The sequence below is a fragment of the Typopeltis vanoorti genome, chromosome 4 (genome assembly GCF_054136105.1).
Source record: "Typopeltis vanoorti isolate ZY-2024b chromosome 4, IOZ_Tvanoo_1.0, whole genome shotgun sequence".
In the NCBI taxonomy this organism is placed as follows: Eukaryota; Metazoa; Arthropoda; class Arachnida; order Uropygi; family Thelyphonidae; genus Typopeltis; species Typopeltis vanoorti.
In genome coordinates this window covers 11,670,889-11,680,240 of record NC_143552.1, presented here as the reverse complement: position 1 = coordinate 11,680,240, position 9,352 = coordinate 11,670,889, and positions in this window count along the sequence as shown.

Below are 9,352 nucleotides of genomic sequence, written 5' to 3'. Positions count from 1 at the left end.
TTGGAGAAAGCAGGAAGAGAATTAAAAGAACTATGGGTAACAAAATGTAGTCATAGAAGCAGCAAAGAAGACTCTAAATAAAGCAATAAGAATGAAAAATTGTAAATGGTTGTCAGAAGAAGCTATTCAAATAGCAGAGGAAAGAAGAAAAATGAAACTTCAGAAAATATGCAACTGAGTGCAGATTTCCAAAGATAGGATATATGAAAGATAAGGAAAAATATCTAAACAAAAGGCGCAAGGAACTTGAAGAAAGCAGTATTATGGGTAGAACAAGAGATCTGTTTAAAAAAATAAATGATGTTACAGGGAAGTTTATCCCTAGATTGGGAGTTGTAAAAAGTAATTTGGATAAATATCTGATGGAAGAAGCAGCAGTGAAAAAAAGATAGAAAGAGTACGTAGAGGATTTGTACAAGAAAGATAATAATATTGAAAGAGAATTTGTTGAGGAACCCATTATAATGCAAACTGAAGTGATATCAGCAATGGAACAGCTGCCAAAAGGAAAAGCTCATGGTGTATCAGTGGAATTATTAAGGGATGAAGTAGAGAATATATTATATTAATTGAAATTTGTCAACAGGTTTAGAAGAAAATATACTGGCCTAGAGATTGGAAAACATCAATCCCAGAGATTGTGAGAATTATAGAACCATTGCTTTAATTTCACATGCAAGTAAAGTTATGCTGAAAATGATCTGACAAAGACTGAGTCATATGTGAATAGAGAATTGCCTCAAGAACAGGCAGAGAAACTAGAGACTAGGTAGCAAACATGAGATGGGTTATGGAAAGAGCAAGAGAATTTCAGAAGTATTGTACACCCACAGTTCATAGAACCTGGTTTGGCAGTTTGCCAAGAATAGTCAATTCATGCTGAAGGGGAGAAAGAAATAAAGAATGTATGACCTGGTCACCAACATGCAAAATCAAATGCTTTATATGTAAAATTTTCCAGCTGTTATACAAGAAAAATTGTTATCACTTTAAAAACTACAATATTCATAAAAGAAAAGTTAATTTTCCGATTTATAATGATAAACAACTTGTCCCACAAGACGGATTGATTACCCTATTATCGGAATGGATTCTCCTTCTTCTGACATGCGCACAAGTGTTGAAGGGTCTTGCATTTGTGGGCATACAGTATTGCATGGATAACAAAAGACTGTAGATTATAATGAGATTAGTGGGAATACTGAGCATTTCATTCTCTTGATAGGAGAACTGTATGACTGATCGCCAATCTTAATTCCAACTGGATCTTAGTCTGGAAAAACAGTGTTCGCAGGGTTGTATACTGTTGCCCTATCTTTTTAATATTTATAAGAAACATATTATGAGAATGCCTGATTTAGACAAAGATCTAGTTGGAATTAAGATTGGTGGCAGAAAAATATATAACTTTAGCAAAACAAAAGTGATGGTGTCTGGCAGTTTAAATGAATTTATAACAGAGAAAGATAAAACAGAAATCATTAAAAGTTATGATTTATGGGGTCCAGAATCAGAAATGATGGTAAATGTGAAGATGAAATTAAAAGGATAGTCATGGGAAACAAAGCGATGTTAAACCTGACAAAAAAAATTATGAAAGAGTAAGGCCATGTAAGTTAGAATTGTCAAAGCAATGGTATTTTCAGTAGTGATGTATGGATGTGCAAGCTGGGTTATTAAGAGGAAAGACAGAAAGCAAACTGATTCATTTGAATTATGGGTGTGGAGGAGACTTAAGAATCCACCAACTGCAAGAATGACCAATAAGAAGATTTCAGAGAATATAAAAACAGAATAATCCTTGAAGGTGATGAACACTAAACAGAAGTTGGTCATATTATGCAAGCTGGTGAATCATTGGAAAAGGCAGTTACATTGGGGAAGATTGAGAAAATGAGAAGAAGAGGAAGACCACAAAAGAGTTGGATGGACAACATAAAAGAACTTGTCAACTTGAACTTAAAATTACTGAAAGAAAGGACAAGAAGCCGAGTTGGATTGAGACTTCTTGTTTACAGGATCGCCAAGAGTCGAAAATGACTGGATGGCATTTACCAACAAATTAGAAAAATCAATGTGTGTAATGGTCATAGTGGAGTTTGTATTTTAATGAACAATTAATTATTTTTGAAGGTTTTAAAGTTTCAAAGGTTTTTAACACATACCCTGACTTATGCGAATCCGGAGTTACGCAGTTTCTTATATGTACGTATTCCCATTCCGGTGCCGGCTGCATTCGCCACTGTCGCACATGCTGTGAACAAGCACTGACGTGTTTCGCACGTTCTTTATTCATACAAGATTTTTATAGTCAAGCCTTGCGATTGTTTAATGTTATGTTCTTGATACAAATTTTATCACATAAAAAAAATAATGTTGTCCAAAAGAAGCACATTCAATTCTGATATAGCTAGCAAGAAAAGAAAAACATAGACTTTGGAAACAAAACTCAACATTATTAAGGATTTTGAAGGCGGAATGAAAATTTGTGAGCTAGCAAAGAAGTTCGGTCTACACGAATCCACAATAAGAACAATCATAAAAGAAAGGTTTACAGATACAGATTTTGGAGGACATAGATTCTAACGGTGAACGAATTGTAGCCACAAGTCAAGGAATAAAAAAAATCATTGGCTTGCTATGAACAAATTTTGCATGACAAGAAAAAGACATGCTGTCAGACGAATCTATTAGATTTTATGAAACAATCTACGTAGAAATACCTTTCTTTTTTTATGTATGAAAAACTACAATTATGATTATATTTCTTAAAAAAAAAATAGGTATTTTTGTAAACCTTTGGTCCCAATTAACTAATATTTTGTATGTTTGTATATATAAATTACATGCAAAATTATACCCCGAGTTACGCGAATTCGACTTGCGCGGTAGGGGGGACCTACCGCGTAACTTCGGGGTAGGTCCCCCCTACCCCGAAGATGGATACAGTGAGTTACATTATTATGTAACTCACTGTATCCATCATTACATACAGTGAGTTACATAATAGCTTACTGTTCTGAAATGGGTTACTAGTAGTTTTATTACCTTTACTTAACATTAAGCAAAATCTGAAAACGAATCATTCTTGCATCAATTATTTGCAGTTATCTGATTAGCTGAACATTGATACTCCATCCTAATACGATTATTCCAGATAACTGATCCCCCCCCCCCCCCCCCCACACACAGAACTGACACATTGTGTCACTCGCCATCTTCTTTTAATAATACTTTTTTTTTCTATTATATGTGCATATAGCTTTGTGGTATTTGCTTGTATAGTGTGAGAATTCTGGATGGAGTATTATCCATAATTACACATATACCACAGCAGAAAAGTTATTGGACAAGTATGTCATCTCAAGTATCATAAGACATCATCAGTGTGTGCGAAGAACAATAGTAAGAAATTTAAACAAAAGAAGTAGAGCACATGCAGTTGTATGTTTCTTAAGTTAAATTATTGGGCCAAAATGATATTAAAATAAATTATTCATGATATAACTTATTTAATACAGTTGAGGATGACAATTTTCCAAACATTAGGGATGACAAGACAGTCATTACAATTAAAATTTGGTTGATGAAGTACACCTTCAGCACTTTTTTTTTGTTCATATTTGTATATAGATCTGTGTAATAGGTTTTCCCATTGAATCCCTTGGGTTTTGCATTTTCAATTGCATGCCGTACCAAGCCAGATGTAGCATTGATGTTCAGAGATATGTTTGTTGACTCGTCTTTCTGTTTCGTGCAAGCTGTCATACTGTGACAGCTTGCACGAAACAGAAAGTGTCACCTTCAAGCCAAATCATAATGAGCAGAAACTCTTAAGTCTTTTTATAAGAACTATGCAAACTAATATCCAGTTTATACAGCTAACCCAAACTAACTATAAAATCTTATCCTCACTACATGCATCATAAAAATTCATTTTAGACAAATTATGGACTCTACAACTGTGTAAGAAGTAATTATTTTGATTTCCCGATGTTTCAATCTTCATATTAAGGTCATCATCTGGAGTATGCACATATACAGGGTGTTCGGGATAAATTTGACAGTTTCGTAAGGAAAAAGAAAATCTTCTTTGTATCTATTAAATTTAATGAATTGACAAAAAAACATTACAGGCAGAGTTAATTACAATACTATCAACAAGATTTACTCAAAATAACCACCATTAGCATCGATCACAGCTTCAATTCTGCTTCGGAACCTCGAACAAGCTGATGCTACAGTCTCCCTGGGAATGGCCGCAAAAACTGTTTTAATTTTATCCATTAACTGGGCTTTTGTATTACTGGAAGTGCGATTGGTGTCTTTTTCAACTGCGCCCCATACAAAATAATCCATGGGGTTAAGGTCTGGGAAGTTTGGAGGCCAAACATTTGGACTGGTGAAGTCGTAGAAATTTTCAGACAACCATTTTTGACTTTTCCCAGAGGTGTGGCAAGGGGCCGAATCCTGCTGCCATACATACGGCCTACCATTGGCTACCCTTGTTATCCAGGGCTTGACTACAGTTAGCAACTCCACGAACAAAGCCCGAATTCCAATGCCAGGGTTCTTCAACACCTGTTCCTGCAGATTTGCGAGGAATTCTGCTGTACGAACGCAATCAGATCGTCTGCTAGGGATCTTTCTTCTTGCTACATCCTCGTAGTCACCATTGCAAGTCTCTAGTTCATGCCTGATTGTTTTTACTGTATTCAGGGAGCATTGGGCAGCAGTCGTAATATCCTTATTTTGATGGCGGGCACGAATCATCATGATACAAGTTATTCTCTTCCATGATTCAGGTGGGTTCCAGCTATCCATCCTTTCTGACATCTTGTATATGAATGAAGAAGGGTCCAAACTTTTAAATGAAGAGAAGTGTGTGTTAATACATGTAACTTACGGAAAAATATAATTAATTATAAATATGTCAAATTTATCCCGAACACCCTGTATATTCACACACAGAGACAAGCTATATTACATTTTACACAGTATGCTAAAGAGACAATGATTTGATCAATGGTTATTCTACTGGCCTGACCTCTAGTGAAAATAAAATTAAAATAAATAAATGAAATAAAATAACTACATCAAAGCTATATTCTGTTTAAGACAACATCAAAGAAACATTCTTACATATAGTTTTATTACAGCAAAAATGATGCCCTAATTTAACATGGCTATTGTTATATTATATTAGGTTTAAGATCCTGGATTACCTATGGTCCTATTTATAATCAACTCTTAGGGAGAAAGGTTATTTGGGTAGAATATGTGTCTTCCATATTCTTGGGATTTTTAGACCATCATTATTGTTAAGATTATGGGGGCTGATAAGAATTTTACAGGCCCCCTTAAATTTATGTGCATACTATGTTTTGGTATGATGTAAACAACAGGTGCTTTTCCAGTCAATTCTATGTAAAGTGTTCAGGGCATGATCAGAAAGGCCAGCTTTACAATAGTTATTATATTTAATGTGTCGTTTATGTTCCTTTTTTTTTTTTTCAGAAAGGAATTGTGCATCCTGTTTCCCCTATATAGGGCAAATTACAGGTGCAATGAATTGAATAAGGTATGCCCCAGGGTGGGAGTGGATCCTTGGATGAGTTGAGTAAGTTCTTTTAATTTTGCAGAAGGTTTAAAGATGGCTTTAAGGTTATATTTCTGTAGTATTCTGTTTATTTTATCAGATATTCCTTTAATGTATGGAATGGTTACAGTTTTATTGTAGTTTAGTTTATTTTTGTTTTTAAGTGAGGTCTGTACAGAATTTTGTTGATGTATTTTGGCTGTAGCCAATTTTTAGAAAGATGCTGCTGATAACTTTTAATTCATCTTTAAGTGTTTGTTCATTGAAGCAAATCTTCAAAGCCCTGTTTTTTAGTGTGTTAACGACACCTAGTTTTTGTGTTGTAGGAGTTTGTGTGTATATATTGGCCAGTATGTGTATGTTTCTGGTAAACAGTGAAGGAAAGACAGAAGGAAGATATGTGACAAGTGTATCTAGAAATAGAAGTGTGTTCTGCTTTTCAATCTCGGTTGTGAATTATATGCATTTGTGTTGTTTGTTTAGGTGGCTTAGGCAAGTGTCTGGTAGTCATGGGCCCAGATAGTGAAAACATCGTCAACGTACGTAAGCCAGATGCTCAAAATATTCCATGTAAAAGTTAGTGATTGGGGGTGGGGGGATAATGGTGAGCCCATGGCTGTACCTTCTTTTTGTAGGTAGAAAGTGTTTTGCCACACAAAATAGCCAGAACATAGTACAGCTGCAAAGAGTGCTGTGATATCAGGAGGGAAATTGTCCTGTAATAGAAGGATTGTGTCATTGATTGGAACATTCGTGAAGAAGGCAGAGATGTCAAAACTGACTAATAAATCATCTTTTTCCATGTGATGTCTTTGATTTTGTTTACAAAGTGTTGTGTGTTTTCAATATAGGAGGGGAATGACCTACCAACTCCTTGAGTGTTGATGCTAGTTTCTTGGCTAGGTGATAATTGGGGCTGTCTATATCTTTCAACTATCGGCCGGAGCAGTGCATTCTGTTTGTGACTCTTTGGTAAACCATAAATTCTTGGGGAATGAGTGTAGTGCGGAAGTAATTTTTTAACTATCATCAGGCTAAATAGTGATCGATTGGTTGGGTTATAGTTAACAAGTTGATAAGTGCTGTTGTCTGAGACTATTAGATTCATTTTTTCTAAATATGTTGTTCGATTTAAAATAACTGTGGCACTGTCTTTATCGGCTCTAGTAATTACGATGAGACCAGGTGTGGCGAACAGGATGGGTGAGGCAGACATTGAAAGCCCATGTTGTGTATTGTCTGTTGGGTTTCATGAACAGTGTGAGCAGGTTCATTGTCCTGCAAATGCCTCTGCTCAGTTTCCCATTTCATTTTTTCTTCACTACTTCCTTCAAAGCTGTTGAATAAACTGCTGCTGTAACAATTTCACCTTTTTTTAAAGGTACTTGGTAAGGATTACACTATCCATATCCCAAAAGACAATGGCAAGAAACTTCTCTGCTCAATTTTGGGTTCAGAACTTCTTTGGCCATGGAGAACCTTTGTGTCTCTGCTCCACTGACTGTGATCAAACCAGATCAAACCAAAAAGGAGCTGGTATCCTAACTTTGTGCTCTCTAGGGGGGCTGGATAAAAAAAAAAGTAGTTAATTGAGAGATGCCAAGCTAAATATGGTATTAGAATGACTGTCTTGTAGATCTCCGGCATATTAATGTGGCTGTGTTTGTTGAGGTTGGAGGGAGATGTTTCATGGTTGATGCTTATTCTGAAAATAGTTTCTTATGTCTATTGCAACTTTTATGCAGCACAGTCATCTTCTATTTAATTCTGTAAGAAGAATTATCCATGGCATAGTCTTCCAATCCTGACTTTCCATATAAACGTAGTTACGTTTTTCAAGGTGGATGTTAATATATTTGACAGGATTGGAAGGAAGACCTTGCCCTGAATAATTCTGCACACAGAATTAAATAGAAGACTGTGTTGCATAGAAGTTGCAGTAGACTATTAAAGGTAGGCAAAGTTGCAGACATAAGGAACCAGCATATGCAAGAGGATAAGAATATAGTGAATTATGTATTATCTGCACCTCAGTTAACTGAGTTCTTTTGTATAACTGAATTACAAATTTCAGAGCAGCCTAGTTCTACAGAGATTTCACCACTAGAGATGTGACATCCTTGATATCAGTTGATTTGTTTACGAGTGTAGGCTGTTTAAGGGCAACTTGATAATTGCAACTCTTCATTTTTTCTTTTCTTTTTTTTTTAATGATTTGTTTTAAATTTCCATATTAGAAGTTTTTCAATTAAAATATACATATCTTTTTGGAGGTCATTGAGGGCTGACATTTTGCACACTAAACTGCACAACAGTTAATTCAACATAGACTATGGCACTTTGTGATAGCTGATATATTTTTTTTAAAAAAGCATCATAAAAAAGCTGCACTCTAATGATCATACCTCCAAAAAGGCATGATCATTGGAGTGTGGCTTGCAGGAAATGCCATAACCAAAACAGCAGAAATCATGGGTCTATCATGAGCCACATTATCGAAAATTGACAAGGTATGGAAATGGACAAGGCGTTGTCTGTTTCCAAGGTTCGATCACATTTTCTGCCTGCAACATCACTGGTACAGTTGGAACATATTTTGCAGAAAGAATGGTTCCAAATTCCATTATCTTATGTACATGGCTTGTATCAGTCCATTCCATGTTGAATTCATGGTGTTCTAACAGCCTGAGGCAGTTACAAATTATTAATACAAAATTGGTGTTTCCATCGTTTTGATAACCTCCTGTACATCAGCAAGCTTAAAGAAGACTGGTATGAAATAAATTAAAGATACCAAGAAATTATACTTGGTTTAATCCTTTATCCAAATGTAGCAAACAAAGTTTGTGCCTAAAGTATTTTCAGGACTGGGGCAACTCGTATATAGAAGCTGATGACTCACTTGTCTTAGTATCCCATATGTCATTTTATGTTTTTGATGTTAAACTAATACTGCCCTGTTTTTAGTATGATAAAGTTTTGGTTTTAAAATAAAATTTGCCAATATTCCATTTTCAGAGACACTGCTTTGTCTGTAAACCTTACTATCCTAAAATGCCTTCGAAAAATAACCAGTGAAGTGCTTTATTTATGTTTGCTGAAAAATAAATTTCTCAATCATTACTCGTGTGTAAGATTTTGATATGAATGTAAACCTTATGTGCTATCCAGTTGTTTTTGACTCCTGGTGATCTTGTTAACAAAGGCTCTCCATCCCACTCAGCCTCTTGTCCTTGTTTTCAGCGATTGCATGTTCAAGTTGTTAAGTTTTTTAATGTTGTCCATCCAACTCTTTTGCAGTCTTCCTCTTCTCCAACATGACAGTCTTTGGAGAAACTGTTCGAGTGGAAAAAGCGGTGTGGCAGGGTTTTACTGTCTCCCTGTCTTTTCAATATTTATAGGGAATATATTATGGAAAAGGTAATGATTCATCTGCTTGCATATGTCTAAAATACATAAACTTCTGTTTAGCGATTATTGCCTCCAGGGAGCATATTCTGTCTTTAAACTCCCTAAAACCTTATCAGTCATTCTTGCAGTTTATGGGATTCTTAATAGCCTTTTCCAACTATGGAAGTACAAATTGCTTTCTATCTTTCTTCTTAATAATTCAGATTTTACACCACTACTGGAAATATTACTTTAACAATTCTATCTTTCATAATTTTTGTCAGGTTTAACATGGCTTTTTTCTCCCATGACTATACTTCTTTTAATTTCATTTTACATTTACCATCATTTCTGATTCTGGAC